Source organism: Bombina bombina, chromosome 4 (genome assembly GCF_027579735.1).
Source record: "Bombina bombina isolate aBomBom1 chromosome 4, aBomBom1.pri, whole genome shotgun sequence".
Lineage (NCBI taxonomy): Eukaryota > Metazoa > Chordata > Amphibia > Anura > Bombinatoridae > Bombina > Bombina bombina.
Window position 1 is genome coordinate 634,531,424 of NC_069502.1, and position 18,135 is coordinate 634,549,558.

Here is an 18,135-nt window from a genome sequence, read left to right on the forward strand (position 1 = left end):
AAAAGCTTAGATGCCTTCTTTTTCAAATAAAGATAGCAAGAGAATGAAGAAAAAATGATAATAGGAGTAAATTAGAAAGTTGCTTAAAATTGCATGCATCTATTTGAATCACGAAAGAAAAAATTTGGGTTTAGTGTCCCTTTAATTTGGCTAAAATAAATCCCAATCTTCTTTTAAGAATATAATTTGGACCACTGCCACATAAGTTTAAAACCTGCTTTAATTAAGATCTGTTTGAGTGTTATCCATTGTTCATCTTTTGAATTGGAAGCTTTTGAGAAAAAATATATATATATATATATTTTGTTTTTACTGAAAACAATAAATAAATAAAACAATATCCATAAATGCATATAAACCATCTTCTTGATTGTCACATTTGACTCCACCATGCCATTTCTTGAATCCATCTGTCCATCAGCTGCTTGGTCTCTCTAAGCTTGTCTAAATTTGGAACCATAAGTGTCACTACTATCAGCTGTTCCTCTCTCCACCCCTTCTCCATGATCCTGTCTTCTGCTTGAGATTGTCCCTCTTACACTCTTTCACTTTTTGCTGCCTCCTTATTTCTTTACTCTGTACATTTCTGGTAAGTTAATGAAATAACATTTTTGCTCTACTATTATTTGTTTGCCTAATAATTTTGTGTGAATAATATACTTAAACGGATCAATATATCATTTAACACATTGAAATATTTCAAGTTATGTTGTTAAACATTTTGTAGATCCAGTGTTCCGTAAAAACATATTCCTTTATGACTTTATATTCTACAAAAATGTTTGCTTTTTTAATAACCTAAAATGGTTGATTATATTTGAGTGCACTTTCCTAGCAACTGCTGTTGCTTCTTTTTGTTACAATATCGAGCAGTGATAGTGTTTGCTGACTGTTGCCATGCTGGTCTCTTCATTTTGTTACTTATTTTCTTCTATCATTTTTACTCAAGGTGTATTTTTATTCCCCCCCTGATTTTTCATTATTTTTTGTTAGAGATTTGTGTGCTGGCTCACTATGTATTCCTAGTTATATTTTGCTATACCCCAGGATTCCTTTCACTTGTGCCTAAAATAACTTTTTGGCTGAGTAACAGGTGTCGTGTGTCTTTCTGAAATGCTATAGAGTAAAGAACATAGGGGGGTTGGTTTTGCAAAGTGACGGCACAAGCTAACTTTAGTTCAGTTTACAATTGGCAAGAAGCATTAAACTTGTTTAGAAGGCAGCCTTTGTTATTTTCTAGTGATATTGTTTGTTTTCTTGCTGAGACATGAGTATCTTTGTCATGGTGCACACTCATTATTGCATTTTTACTCTATTTCCAATTAGTATTTCCATTATCGCTGTTGGTATTATTCTTAGGTTTATAAAACTGTTTGCTACAACATTATTTTACTTTATATTTATACGTCGCAAAGTAAGGATAATGCTGTGATGAAGTTTATTGTGCATCTTTGTTTTTGACATCATCTCTTGTAGACTTTATAAGACTTCTTAAGATTCCCATAAAGGAAATTAAAAGGTATCAAACTTTCTGTATGTCCAAGCGCAATACTTAGAGAGAACACTTACAAAGTAATATTTTATTATTTATCTCCCCTACCCCCACTAGTACTGTAATTTCTTATTTTGGCTATGCTTACATAGCTTTTCTATAGCCTATACTTAAGTGCTGACATTTTCAGTATATGTGGGGATACCACTGACAAAATAAGCTATTTCAAACACCAAAATAAAGGCAAACAAGCTATATATAATCATTGTAATACACCCCAGCATGTAAAATTGATAATTACAAACAAATTAAAGGGGAGAAAAATTTACAGTACACTGTCCCTTTAGTGACTCTCAAGAATAATTTGTTATCTGTATTAAAGATAAAGTAAAGTAGAATTTAAACTTTAGATATAGCATTGCATTTTAAATAAATTTACACTTTACTTCTATAATCAAATTTACTTTGTTCCTTTGGCATCCTTTGTTGAAACATACAATTAAAGGGACAGTCTACTTTCATTTTATTATTGTTTAAAAGATAGATAATCCCTTTATTACCCATTTCCCAGTTTTGCATAACCAACACTTTTTACCTCTGTGATTACCTTGTATCTAAGCTTCTGCAGACTGCCCCCTTCTTTCAGTTCTTTGACAGATTTTCATTTTAGCCAATCAGTACCCTCTCACAAGTAACTCCAAGGGGCTGAATTATCAAGCTTGATGCCCCTGTTTCTACGCAAGTCTTTAGGCTCACCGGATACAGCAGTTATGAAGCAGCGGTCTAAAGACTGCTGCTCCATAACTTGTCCGCTGCCTCTGAGGCTGCAGTCTTCAATCCACCCGATCGGGCTGATTGACACCCCCTGCTAGTGGCCGTTTGGCTGCAAATCTGCAGGAGGTGGCATTGCACAAGCAGTTCACAAGAACTGCTTGTGCAATGATAAATGCCAACAGCGTATGCTGTCAGCATTTATCGATGTGCCGCGGACATGATACGCTACATCGTATCATGTCCGCTCGCACTTTCATAATTTGGCCAAGTGTTTGAGCACATTGTTATCTATATGGCACACATGAACTAGCACTGTCTAAGTATGAAAATGTTACAAAAGGTTCAGGCGCATGCACAGCATGCATATCTTTATCACCCCATGACAGCACTGTTTCCAACAATGTTTATAACAATATTATACATTGTTGATAAGACCACTGACAGAATGCTAAGGACATATGCACACTCATGAGTTCTTATAAGCCAACTTAAAATTACACTTCAACAAAAGTTGTTTAAACATTTCCTATAATAATTATAAAAAAAACTTTAATTAAACAGAGAATTATCAGTTAAAAATTTTGTTTAAAATATTGAACTATCCCATTTTCATGCAACCAAGAAAACCCAGTTAGAAATCCCTTTAAAACATTTTGCCTCGTCTAGTAAGTATAGTTGTTCCAGTACAGTATACATCTAAGGAGACAATAGAATGTCCTAGGCTTGAATGATTATATACTTTTTACCTTAATATACAGTAAATAATCGTTAATAAACAGCATGTACCATTTAATAGCAAATATGTTTGAGTCTAAAACATACACAATAGATTTTTTATGAAAATATTATAGATAATTGTCTTGAAATTTACATTTTGTTTGAATTGTGCAGATATTTTTGTTTTTCACATTTTATAAATGTTCCCTTTACTACTATCAAATACAAGTGCTTATTAAAAATAAGACTTGTTGAGTAAATACTCTTTGCATTCTATGTAAAATAACAGCACATGTAATACATACATTTTTTTACTCTCTTATGTTTATATTTAAATTCCCCATTCTTTATGTCAAAATTTTAAGAATTGTCAAATATCTGTGTATTCAAGTTATTACAAATTATTAACATTTAAAGGGTTACTTTTGTTCCTAAGTTCAACATAACCCCTGCTCATTAACTTTGTGGCTGTGTCCTGGTTTTGACTAGCAATTCTCTGCGGCTTCTGGGCATCACTTTATCTATGTGTTTAACCACTCTCTCCACCTCTCTTCTTAATCCAAGATTCTCATCCTTTATTTATTCCCCAAAGAGGTTGCTCTTAATTCCCCAGTGATTGAAGCAGATCCCTAGAAAGTCAGTATGGAAAATTTCTAATAACCACTATATTATTCAGAAGGATAATGTTTTAAATGAATACTATAAACAAAAATTATTAACATCTTCTTCAACATATACTATATGTTATATACTAGGAAGTGACAGAGTCAAACAATGCTGTTGGGTCATTTTTTAACTATATATTATGTCAGGACATGAATTTACTAAAACTGGAACAGGGCAAATATCTTTATCTGTACAGTTTGTAAATATGTAATATTAGGAAGATATATTCTTGGTTACATTTGAAAACAGCAAATTCTTTAAATGATGATTCAAACAAATAGAACAAAATAATTATCTACATACAGTCTGACAGGCAGGTGGAGCCCCAACCAGGTGTGAGTTATGCATTTTGAAGAAAATACTAAAATAATGTCTAGATTCTCGAGTGCCATTAAAACTTGTTCCATTTTAAATACAATCATTTAAAGACATGCATGCAACCTCAGCTATCCATGGTCATTAAACCTTTAGATTGAAAACTGAAATATATTTAACTTCATTTATATAGTGGCAATTTTGTAATAGCTTCATGCACTTTGATGCATCAGCTATCAAGTAAAGAGATGTGAGGTCTTAGAGAGCCCATTAATGTTTCACACCTTACAGTTTCCATTTTATAATGGGAATGCTTCATGTATTTGTCAAGGACTCTAAGTTGTAAGATATGTGAATATCTCTACATACAGTATGTTAAAGTATGAAAGATCTCCCATGAAATAAGTAAATTTACTCTGCATACAAATCAATATTTACTGACTTGAATGGTAAACCAAGGAGGAGATCGTACAACAGTCTTGGTGGTGAGATCGAGATCTGAGTACTTTAAACTCTAAATTATATTGATATATTTTAGTAGAATCGTTTTTAACACATAAAAATATTTAACTATAACAAATGGCTTCTGAGATATCAGTGCCTCAGTTCTTATTTAAAATCCAAGGGTGTTAGGTTGCAGACAGTGATCAGCTATAGGTAGTCCTGCAGATCTCAAAACACATCTCTCAAAAATATAGTAGTTTGCAGAACAAATATTTACCCAAATAATATTGCTTAAAAGATAAGATGGATAGAGAATAACACAAAACTGTGTGCTATTTCTTCCAAATAATTTCCAATGAAATATAGTGAAGATTAACATCCACAGGAAAATCACACTTTATAGAAAGGAAGCAAAGAATAAATACACTGGAAGCTAAATGCAGTTTGTATATAATGACTTAGCAGTACGATGAGTCATAAAATATAGTCTTCCAAAAGATACAGAGATTATTAAAAGAATGTTAATGAATAAGCTTGAGTCATTCTCTTTGTTGTCCCCAGATATATTTATAGTGTATTAAAGGGGCAGTCTACTCCAAAACTTTTATTGTTTAAGAAAAATAGATAATCCCTTTATTAGTGATTTCCCAGTTTTGCACAACCAATATGGTTATATTAAAATACTTTTTACCTCTGTGATTACCTTGTATCTAAGCCTCTTCTGACAGCCCCCTGATCAATGTTATTTATTTATTATCTATTAACTTACATTTTAGCCAATTAGTGCAGTCATCCAAGACTTACGGGCGTGAGCGCACAAATGTTATCTATATAGCCCACATGGAGTCGCAGTCTCTTGTTCTGAAAAGCTAATAATAAAGCATGTGATAAGAGGCTGTCTGTAGTGGCTTAGAAACAGGTAAAAATTTAGAGGGTTAAATGTTATAAAGTATATTAATATATCAATGTTGATTGTGAAAAGCTAGGGAATGGGTAGTAAAGGCGTTATCTATCTTTTTTAAACAATAACAATTCTGGTGTAGACTGTCCCTTTAACCTCAGACTTCCACATCAGGGAAGCATAATCCTTTTATGATCCGGTGTTCTGTTGGATTCTGGGACCTGTCAGACAAAAGAACAACATGCTCTCCTGAAATTAGAAAACTATTTAGGTGTAAAAGGTTTCCCAATCTTCTACCCATCCAACTCTCTCCTAAATGAAAGTCCAGTAAGGTCTGCATGAATAAAAAAAAAAGACTAAACTCACTGTCCACTTCATGCTTTTAAATTATTTTCAAAATATCTATCAGGATGCAGCAGTAGCTAATGTAAGGATGGACTATTCGGTGCCTGCTCCAAAATGTGAAATGGACATAACAGTGCAAAAATAAAATGATTTAATTGTGACAGCATTTTCTTTTTGCACTGTCATTTCATTATTACTCCTACAAGGGGCTTAAACACACAATTAATGGCAGCTACAGAGCGCCACTCGTAATCTAGCCCAATGTATTTCTAATGACTTGTTATACCAGCTAAATTGTCCATTTAGGTTTATTTTTGTACATGACTAGCTGTTTTTGTTTTAGGTTTATTTCTGTATATGAATGCAAAACTCAACAAAATGGACTGAGTTTGTATAGGGAGCAGACATCCTTATCTTATCTGTCTAATTATATGCACAAAGACCAATACTTAGCAAAAACAATTAAAAATGAACATTTTAGGACCTCTCTGTTACACATGCCTACTGGGAGCATAATTTAATCTAAACCTTCTTCTTTACATAGTTTATAACCAGTACATAAGTACTGACATTATTAATATAGGTGGGTGTACAACAGGCAAAATCAGTTATTTAAAATTACAAAATAAAGCTGAAGGAGCTACTTATAAACAATTTAATACACTCCAACAGGTAGAATAAAACATTGGGAACACATTAAAGGTATCCAACCGTTTCAAACAATAGGCATTCTGTGTGAAGCATATGGGGGGATGGTAGATAAAAATGCACTTCAACAAGGCATTGTAGCCCAGGGCCTTAGATTCTATAACCAGGGCATAAAAGTAACCTGAACTAATGTTCTGCCAAGCAGTTTGTGATGATACAGTAGAAATTGCGGAACAGAGGAATGACAAGGGAAAACAGGGATAAGTAATCACAAAGTATAAAGAAAAGCAGAGGTGCAGGAGTAGCGCACAAATATTGTTTACCATTGACTTTTATCAGTGTTTCTGACCAGATCCGATCACGTTTTAAATGATCAATGCTTGAACATACATGTGGGTAATGTCTCACAGTGGTAATAATATCATGGTATTTTAGTATCTACAACCACAAAAATAGAGCTGCTTTTTAAAAAAATTGAAACACAAGATTATTAAAAGTGTGTTCATTTTTCACCACCCCTTTACATTTTTTATGGACAGTGTGATATTTGTATATCACTTAAAAATAATAGAAACTAATTGTGCCATGTCAGACTAGATAATGTAATGTTAATATACTTGTGTGTCAATAGTGGTAGAGGGTCAGGTTCGGTTAGTATTCCAAGCATCTTGAAAATTCCTTTAGTCCCGGACGAGTAAGAAATTGCAGCAGACGAGTAAAATATTTGACTTTTTTCCTCTGGTTTAGTAACTTGTAACCCCTAACTAGTGAGCTATAGTGATATTTTTCCATCCCTGGTTATAAGTGTCGGGGTCAACTCAGGGTTAATAGTGTTGGTGTTGTTGGTTGGTAGCATGGTTAGGGTTTAATGTGATAGGGTAACTAGGGTTTAATGCATTAGGAGTGTCATGGTTTGTGTTATGTGAAAGCTAATTGTGTAGGGTTCAGATGATGGGTCATATTTAGCAAAGCGTCAACTGAAAATACGCTTGAATCCCACGTCGTATTTGTTGTGAGATTGATCTGCCGTAGTTATCCAAGTGTCAAGATCGGCAAATGTTGAAATTTGTGACATCATATATGCTCCCACAATCTCAATCCGACGCAGATGCTTGCGTCATTACAGATGTTTTTAATTCAGATTCAACTTTATTTGACCCTTTTCCAAATCTTTCAAACGTTTAACAGGTACGCTCGTGTCTATTCCGACGCAGCGTACCTAGTTTTCAAGCCACCACCATTGAGGCCGCAGATGCCATAGAAATCAATGGGAGTCTGAAAACACAGAAAGCTTATGTTCGATGCCGCAAGATAATGAAGTATATTACATAATAAAAGTAAATTAGAAACTCTATTAAAATTGTATACCCTTTCTAAATCAAACAATATTATTGCTCCACATTTGGTGCAGTAGTAGATATAGGGATAAAAATGAAAAATACATTACTACTTATGGATTATGTCACATATTTGTCTCATTACAAAGCAAGGGGACAATATTATTTCTCCAAATTTGTTGCAAAGTTTTGCCCTAAACTTGCCCTAAACTTGTCGCACTAATAGATAGAGATAAAAATGAAATACATACACAACATAATATAGCTAACTTCCTTTTTATTTTTTTGTGAAAAAATCTATGTGCACCATGTTTAAGCCATGTAATACAAGTCACACTCTCCACTTCGCCCCAAATTTGACGCAACACTTTTCGCACCAATTATGACGCAAACTCCTAAGCAACCCACACACTAGTGAATTTTTCAACCACTTTTGATTGGAATATGCACTTTTGATTGGGATATGCATAATCACATGATTTATGACATCAGCCAATCTGATTCAAATATACATTTTAAACTATCACTAACGAATAAAATTTCTCAATACTTGTGTCATTGATCACTCATCAGAACTTGTAAGTGCCATTTGTTACATTGAGTATTATACTTTGAAAGTATGTATATGTGAAATTAGTATTAAAGATAAACATTGATGCTGACATTAGGACACTGTAATATTTTAGACAATGATTTTTAAATTCAAATTGATGTTTGATTCAATATAATCTTAAGTTGATAGCTCAAAGGGATAGCCCACATAACATTAAACTGTCATGATTCAGATACAGAAATTAAAACCACCTCTTTACTGTCATGCTATTTTCAGTGTATTTCTCCCTTCTCTTGAATTTCTTTTTCAGTAAGAAATGTCATCTTATATGCCAGCCCATTTTATAAAACCTGTGTAGGGGTGGTTTTTAAAACTAGATTACAATCAGGATGGGTTACACAGGTACAGAGAGAAAACTGGCCCAGCTCTTAAAAAAATTCATTGATTACAAATCAATACATATGATACCCTGATTACATGCTATAATCGCAATTATTCCTGCTCAGAATAATTATACATTTATACTATATACATATAGTGGTATAAATAAACACAGAGATATGACAGACAACATTGTTTAGAACAAAAAAAGGAACTTAGGGACATGTAAATATGTTTGCAAAAGATTTCTGAAATAACACACATATATATATATATATATATATATATATATATATATATATATATATATATATATACAGGGAGTGCAGAATTATTAGGCAAATGAGTATTTTGACCACATCATCCTCTTTATGCATGTTGTCTTACTCCAAGCTGTATAGGCTCGAAAGCCTACTACCAATTAAGCATATTAGGTGATGTGCATCTCTGTAATGAGAAGGGGTGTGGTCTAATGACATCAACACCCTATATCAGGTGTGCATAATTATTAGGCAACTTCCTTTCCTTTGGCAAAATGGGTCAAAAGAAGGACATGACAGGCTCAGAAAAGTTAAAAAATAGTGAGATATCTTGCAGAGGGATGCAGCACTCTTAAAATTGCAAAGCTTCTGAAGCGTGATCATCGAACAATCAAGCGTTTCATTCAAAATAGTCAACAGGGTCGCAAGGAGCGTGTGGAAAAACCAAGGCGCAAAATAACTGCCCATGAACTGAGAAAAGTCAAGCGTGCAGCTGCCAAGATGCCACTTGCCACCAGTTTGGCCATATTTCAGAGCTGCAACATCACTGGAGTGCCCAAAAGCACAAGGTGTGCAATACTCAGAGACATGGCCAAGGTAAGAAAGGCTGAAAGACGACCACCACTGAACAAGACACACAAGCTGAAATGTCAAGACTGGGCCAAGAAATATCTCAAGACTGATTTTTCTAAGGTTTTATGGACTGATGAAATGAGAGTGAGTCTTGATGGGCCAGATGGATGGGCCCGTGGCTTGATTGGTAAAGGGCAGAGAGCTCCAGTCCGACTCAGACGCCAGCAAGGTGGAGGTGGAGTACTGGTTTGGGCTGGTATCATCAAAGATGAGCTTGTGGGGCCTTTTCGGGTTGAGGATGGAGTCAAGCTCAACTCCCAGTCCTACTGCAGGTTTCTGGAAGACACCTTCTTCAAGCAGTGGTACAGGAAGAAGTCTGCATCCTTCAAGAAAAACATGATTTTCATGCAGGACAATGCTCCATCACACGCGTCCAAGTACTCCACAGCGTGGCTGGCAAGAAAGGGTATAAAAGAAGAAAATCTAATGACATGGCCTCCTTGTTCACCTGATCTGAACCCCATTGAGAACCTGTAGTCCATCATCAAATGTGAGATTTACAAGGAGGGAAAACAGTACACCTCTCTGAACAGTGTCTGGGAGGCTGTGGTTGCTGCTGCACGCAATGTTGATGGTGAACAGATCAAAACACTGACAGAATCCATGGATGGCAGGCTTTTGAGTGTCCTTGCAAAGAAAGGTGGCTATATTGGTCACTGATTTGTTTTTGTTTTGTTTTTGAATGTCAGAAATGTATATTTGTGAATGTTGAGATGTTATATTGGCTTCACTGGTAAAAATAAATAATTGAAATGGGTATATATTTGTTTTTTGTTAAGTTGCCTAATAATTATGCACAGTAATAGTCACCTGCACACACAGATATCCCCCTAAAATAGCTAAAACTAAAAACAAACTAAAAACTACTTCCAAAAATATTCAGCTTTGATATTAATGAGTTTTTTGGGTTCATTGGAGAACATGGTTGTTGTTAAATAATAAAATTAATCCTGAAAAATACAACTTGCCTAATAATTCTGCACTCCCTGTATATATACACAGTATATATACAAGTATGTGCAAAGATATATGTACAAATATATGAGATAAAAGCATGTCATAACTTCTATAAATACAAATACACATTATTTATATGAAAGTATCATATAACAAATAAATATAAAAATAACTTTCTATAGGATATTGTTTGTTGAGGTATAAATCTATCTATTTCTTGGATATTAACAGATAAAAAATAAAAGATTAGTTTTAGAGAAATGTGCTTGTTCATGGACAGTAATGAAATGGTATAAATAAAGTTGGGAAAAACCCGAATAACCGCATCATCGATGACGGTTAATTAACAACAGTCCGATGCTCATCGCGCCATACTTTACACACCTGTTTTTTACTGTTTTTTTATAAATAAGGGGATCGTATGTGGATCCGCGTCAGCGATGTCTGGTGGGCGTATTGACGCCGGCGAATGCACTGAGATTGAAGCTTTGATAAATATTCCCCGATGCCTCAACATATATAAAATATAAAAAATAACACTTCCATAACACTTCTATAATGTGTCTATCTATCTATTGTGCAAATCACAATCATTTAGATACAAACTTTACCAATAGTTGTATTTATGTAGAGAAATTATATGATTAATAGAAAAAGTTTTCTGATTCAGGAATTCTATCTTCAACAATGAACCTCCAAAGAAAGGAAAAAGGAGGGACACTTGTGAAGTCCTGTATTAAAATAGTATAAGGTAGGTCATAAAACCATACTCACATTCTCCAAAGCTGTCACTCAGATCTATATATGACAGCATTTTTTCTCTCCCTCATTAGGAATGAATTTTAAGAAACTAAAACCTTTTAAAATTAAAATTATTAAAATAAAAACGGAACAATTTTTTACAATTTACAAAACTGCTACATTTGTGAAAAGTGACTCCATATTGTAACAGTATTATTAACAATATGTACTTTAGTTCAAAGGACTGTCCCATTTTCCTAGTGACAAATGTCCCTGATGTACATTTCACCAAATGCATTGGCTTTCTCAAGGGTTTCCTCCTCTTCTTTCCTTCTCTTTAAATTTATCAAGTCCAGTTTCTATTGGTTCAAATGTTTAACTCTTTATTTTATCTTAGGCCCATCATCTGTTTCCACAATTACATCCATTGGAATGGAAAATATTACACAATTTTATATATATATATTATAAATATTACACAATTTTATATATATATATATTATACATCAAATAAAACATTATGTTGAAAATATACATATAAAATGCAGCTTAATATCCAAATATTCACTTAAAATATAAGTAGTTTGTAAAATAAATTAGAATTTAAATCAAAAGCTATTTAGCAAAAAAATTGCAATAGCTAAGTTGTAGTTCAGAGTCAAACTGTTTTTTCCACTGCACCACAGAAAATCCACTGTGGAGCAATTACTAATGCTCCAGAGAAAATCTCTCCTATGTTTCCTGACTCTGATGTTCCTTTGGAATTTAGGTAGCTGATTCACTAAACCTATTTCAAGTCTCTATTATTTAGTGAATTATCTCAATCTAAAAATGTAACAGGTGAGGCTGGAGGGGCCACTTTGTGATTTTTAAGAAGCTTAACATACTAGGCTAAAGTCAGTAAAATCAGTGAGACCAGCAATAATCAAAATAAGACTGTTTATGCTTTCAATGTAAATTTAATCTCATTAAGGTACAGATCCCTAAATCCAGAATTATTTAAAAATCAGACTTTTTCATTAATATTTTTTTTTAAACTTCTCTGCCTGCGTCTTTGGTTTAGTTTTTGTATTCTAAAGTGCAAATAATAGTTTAAATGTATTTAAAACAACGACTATTGCCTTTCTGATTACAGTATTGTATAGTCCTTCTTTTAGTAGTATGTATACAAAGGTGTTACAAGTTCTATAAAACTAGCAAAACAAACGGGTAGATTACGAGTTTTGCGTTAACAGGGGTGCGGATCTAACGAGCATTTTATGCTCACCGCTCACTTAAAGACAGCGCTGGTATTACGGGTTTTTACAAACCCGGCGTTAACCGCAAAATTTTGTTAGGGGGATTAGATTAGGTGTAATTAGTTTAAAAATCTTGTAATTTGTTTATTATTTTCTGTAATTTAGTGTTTGTTTTTTTTTGTACTTTAGATAATTTTATTTAATTGTATTTAATTGTATTTAATTTATTTAATTATAGTGTAGTGTTAGGTGTAATTGTAACTTAGGTTAGGTTTTATTTTACAGGTACTTTTGTATTTATTTTAACTAGGTAGTTATTAAATAGTTAATAACTATTTATTAACTATTCTACCTAGTTAAAATAAATACAAACTTGCCTGTAAAATAAAAATAAACCCTAAGATAGATACAATGTAACTATTAGTTATATTGTAGCTGACTTAGGGGTTTATTTTATAGGTAAGTATTTAGTTTTAAATAGGCAATAATAGTAATTTTATTTCGATTTATTTAAATTATATTTAAGTTAGGGGGTGTTAGGGTTAGACTTAGATTTAGGGGTTAATAAATTTAATATAGTGGCGGCGACGTTGGGGGCGGCAGATTAGGGGTTAATAAATGTAGGTAGGTTGCGGCAATGTTAGGAACGGCAGATTAAAAGGTTAATAAAATTTAACTAGTGTATGCGAGGCGGGAGTGCGGCAGTTTAGGGGTTAATATATTTATTATAGTGGCGGCGATGTCCGGTTTGGCAGATTAGGGGTTAAAAAATTTATTTTAGTGTTTGCAATGTGGGGGGGGCCTCGGTTTAGGGGTTAATAGGTAGTTTATGGGTGTTAGTGTACTTTTTAGCACTTTAGTTAAGAGTTTTATGCTACGGCGTTGTAGTGTAAAACTCTTAACTACTGACTTTAAAATGCGGTATCAGTCTTGACAGGAGAGGGTCTACCGCCCACTTTTTGGAAGACTCGTAATACCGGCGCTATGCAAGTCCCATTGAAAAAATAGGATACGCAATTTACGTAAGTGGATTTGCGGTATTTCCGAGTCTGGCCAAAAAAGTGAGCGGTACACCTGTACCTGCAAGATTCGTAATACCAGCAGGCATTAAAAAGCAGCATTGGGACCGGCCAATGCTGATTTTTAAGCCTAACGCAAAACTCGTAATCTAGCCGAAAGTTAGCTGTCTAAGGCCTAGATTTGGAGTTCGGCGGTAGCCGTCAAAACCAGCATTAGAGGCTTCTAACGCTGGTTTTGGCCGCCCGCTGGTATTTGGAGTCAGTGATTAAAGGGTCTAACGCTCACTTTTCAGCCACGACTTTTCCATACCGCAGATCCCCTTACGCCATTTGCGTATCCTATCTTTTCAATGGGATCTTTCTAACGCCGGTATTTAGAGTCGTTTCTGAAGTGAGCGTTAGAGCTCTAACGACAAAACTCCAGCCGCCTGAAAATAGCAGGAGTTAAGAGCTTTCTGGCTAACGCCGGTTTATAAAGCTCTTAACTACTGTACCCTAAAGTACACTAACACCCATAAACTACCTATGTACCCCTAAACCGAGCTCCCCCCACATCGCCGCCACTCGATTAAAATTTTTAACCCCTAATCTGCCGACCGCCACCTACGTTATACTTATGTACCCCTAATCTGCTGCCCCTAACCCCGGCGACCCCTGTATTACATTTATTAACCCCTAACCTGCCCCCCACAACGTCGCCGCCAGCTACTTAAAATAATTAACCCCTAATCTTCCGACCGCAAAGCGCCGCCACCTACGTTATCCCTATGTACCCCTAATCTGCTGCTCCTAACACCGCCGACCCCTATATTATATTTATTAACCCCTAATCTGCCCCCCTCAACGTCGCCGACACCTGCCTACACTTATTAACCCCTAATCTGCCGAGCGGACCTGAGCGCTACTATAATAAAGTTATTAACCCCTAACCCGCCTCACTAACCCTATCATAAATAGTATTAACCCCCTAATCTGCCCTCCCTAACATCGCCGACACCTAACTTCAATTATTAACCCCTAATCTGACGACCGGAGCTCACCACTATTCTAATAAATTGATTAACCACTAAAGCTAAGTCTAACCCTAACACTAACACCCCCCTAACTTAAATATAATTTACATCTAACGAAATAAATTAACTCTTATTAAATAAATGATTCCTATTTAAAGCTAAATACTTACCTGTAAAATAAACCCTAATATAGCTACAATATAAATTATAATTATATTATAGCTATTTTAGGATTAATATTTATTTTACAGGCAACTTTGTAATTATTTTAACCAGGTACAATAGCTATTAAATAGTTAAGAACTATTTAATAGTTACCTAGTTAAAATAATAACAAATTTACCTGTAAAATAAATCCTAACCTAAGATATAATTAAACCTAACACTACCCTATCAATAAAATAATTAAATAAACTACCTACAATTACCTACAATTAACCTAACACTACACTATCAATAAATTAATTAAACACAATTCCTACAAATAAATACAATTAAATAAACTAGCTAAAGTACAAAAAATAAAAAAGAACTAAGTTACAAAAAATAAAAAAATATTTACAAACATAAGAAAAATATTACAACAATTTTAAACTAATTACACCTACTCTAAGCCCCCTAATAAAACAACAAAGCCCCCCAAAATAAAAAATTCCCTACCCTATTCTAAATTAAAAAAGTTACAAGCTCTTTTACCTTACCAGCCCTGAACAGGGCCCTTTGCGGGGCATGCCCCAAGAATTTCAGCTCTTTTGCCTGTAAAAGAATAAATACAATACCCCCCCCCCCCCCAACATTACAACCCACCACCCACATACCCCTAATCTAACACAAACCCCCCTTAAATAAACCTAACACTAAGCCCCTGAAGATCTTCCTACCTTGTCTTCACCATCCAGGTTCACCGATCCGTCCTGAAGAGCTCCTCCGATGTCCTGATCCAAGCCCAAGCGTGGGGGCTGAAGAGGTCCATGATCCGGTCAAAGTCTTCATCCAAGCGGGGCAGAAGAGGATCTTCCATCCGATTGAAGTCATCATCCAGGCGGCATCTTCTATGGTCTTCCATCCGGAGCGAAGCGGCAGGATCCTGAAGACCTCCAGCGCGGAACATCCATCCGGACCGACGACTGAACGACGAATGACTGTTCCTTTAAGGGACGTCATCCAAGATGGCGTCCCTCAAATTCCGATTGGCTGATAGGATTCTATCAGCCAATCGGAATTAAGGTAGGAATTTTCTGATTGGCTGATGGAATCAGCCAATCAGAATCAAGTTCAATCCGATTGGCTGATCCAATCAGCCAATCAGATTGAGCTCGCATTCTATTGGCTGTTCCGATCAGCCAATAGAATGCGAGCTCAATCTGATTGGTTGATTGGATCAGCCAATCGGATTGAACTAGATTCTGATTGGCTGATTCCATCAGCCAATCAGAAAATTCCTACCTTAATTCCGATTGGCTGATAGAATCCTATCAGCCAATCGGAATTCGAGGGACGCCATCTTGGATGACGTCCCTTAAAGGAACAGTCATTCGTCGTTCAGTCGTCGGTCCGGATGGATGTTCCGCGCTGGAGGTCTTCAGGATCCTGCCGCTTCGCTCCGGATGGAAGACCATAGAAGATGCCGCCTGGATGATGACTTCAATCGGATGGAAGATCCTCTTCTGCCCCGCTTGGATGAAGACTTTGACCGGATCATGGACCTCTTCAGCCCCCCGCTTGGGCTTGGATCAGGACATCGGAGGAGCTCTTCAGGACGGATCGGTGAACCTGGATGGTGAAGACAAGGTAGGAAGATCTTCAGGGGCTTAGTGTTAGGTTTATTTAAGGGGGGTTTGTGTTAGATTAGGGGTATGTGGGTGGTGGGTTGTAATGTTGGGGGGGGGGTATTGTATTTATTCTTTTACAGGCAAAAGAGCTGAAATTCTTGGGGCATGCCCCGCAAAGGGCCCTGTTCAGGGCTGGTAAGGTAAAAGAGCTTGTAACTTTTTAAATTTAGAATAGGGTAGGGAATTTTTTATTTTGGGGGGCTTTGTTGTTTTATTAGGGGGCTTAGAGTAGGTGTAATTAGTTTAAAATTGTTGTAATATTTTTCTTATGTTTGTAAATATTTTTTTATTTTTTGTAACTTAGTTCTTTTTTATTTTTTGTACTTTAGCTAGTTTATTTAATTGTATTTATTTGTAGGAATTGTGTTTAATTAATTTATTGATAGTGTAGTGTTAGGTTAATTGTAGGTAATTGTAGGTAGTTTATTTAATTATTTTATTGATAGGGTAGTGTTAGGTTTAATTATATCTTAGGTTAGGATTTATTTTACAGGTAAATTTGTTATTATTTTAACTAGGTAACTATTAAATAGCTATTGTACCTGGTTAAAATAATTACAAAGTTGCCTGTAAAATAAATATTAATCCTAAAATAGCTATAATATAATTATAATTTATATTGTAGCTATATTAGGGTTTATTTTACAGGTAAGTATTTAGCTTTAAATAGGAATCATTTATTTAATAAGAGTTAATTTATTTCGTTAGATGTAAATTATATTTAAGTTAGGGGGGTGTTAGTGTTAGGGTTAGACTTAGCTTTAGGGGTTAATACATTTATTAGAATAGCGGTGAGGTCCGCTCGGCAGATTAGGGGTTAATAATTGAAGGTAGGTGTCGGCGATGTTAGGGAGGGCAGATTAGGGGTTAATACTATTTATGATAGGGTTAGTGAGGCGGGTTAGGGGTTAATAACTTTATTATAGTAGCGGTGCGGTCCGCTCGGCAGATTAGGGGTTAATAAGTGTAGGCAGGTGTCGGCGACGTTGAGGGGGGCAGATTAGGGGTTAATAAATATAATATAGGGGTCGGCGATGTTAGGGCAGCAGATTAGGGGTACATAGGGATAACGTAGGTTGCGGCGGTGTACGGAGCGGCAGATTAGGGGTTAAAAAAAATATGCAGGGGTCAGCGATAGCGGGGGCGGCAGAATAGGGGTTAATAAGTGTAAGGTTAGGGGTGTTTAGACTCGGGGTACATGTTAGAGTGTTAGGTGCAGACGTAGGAAGTGTTTCCCCATAGGAAACAATGGGGCTGCGTTAGGAGCTGAACGCTGCTTTTTTGCAGGTGTTAGGTTTTTTTTCAGCTCAAACAGCCCCATTGTTTCCTATGGGAGAATCGTGCACGAGCACGTTTTTGAGGCTGGCCGCGTCCGTAAGCAACTCTGGTATCGAGAGTTGCATTTGCGGAAAAAATGCTCTACGCTCCTTTTTTGGAGCCTAACGCAGCATTTGTTTGAACTCTCGATACCAGAGTTAAATTTATGGTGCGGCCAGAAAAAAGCCCGCGGAGCGTTAACAGCCCTTTTACCGCCAAACTCCAAATCTAGGCCTAAGAGAATATCACCATAAATGAGATCAAGCCAGGAGAGAGATCTATATTAAAACATGTTTCCTGCCTCAAGGGCACTTTATCAGAGCTAACAAACAGGTGTATCTACCTACTTTAAATTACAATGGGAGGTGTCATTCCTGACCAATAGTATTGCATCATCCACATATATCACAGATATAACGAATTTTACCACCACTTGATTGTCTATTTAAAAGGTAACATCATAACAAGAAATTCATTGATACAAAATTTAAAGAAATACATTAAGATACACTAAATACAACTTTAACCCCTTAATGACAACTGACGTACCAG

At 35.5% G+C, this 18,135-nt stretch overlaps 1 protein-coding gene across 1 annotated transcript in view; it reads left to right on the forward strand.

The window, feature by feature from the left end:
- The first annotated feature begins 464 nt into the window (after nucleotides 1–464).
- The window catches only part of TXLNB (taxilin beta), a 203,551-nt gene continuing 185,880 nt past the window's right edge, over nucleotides 465–18,135 (forward strand). Inside the window, exon 1 of the mRNA XM_053710659.1 lies at nucleotides 465–589. The gene's annotated coding sequence lies outside the window, so the exon portion shown is untranslated. The remainder of the gene's footprint in view (nucleotides 590–18,135) is intronic.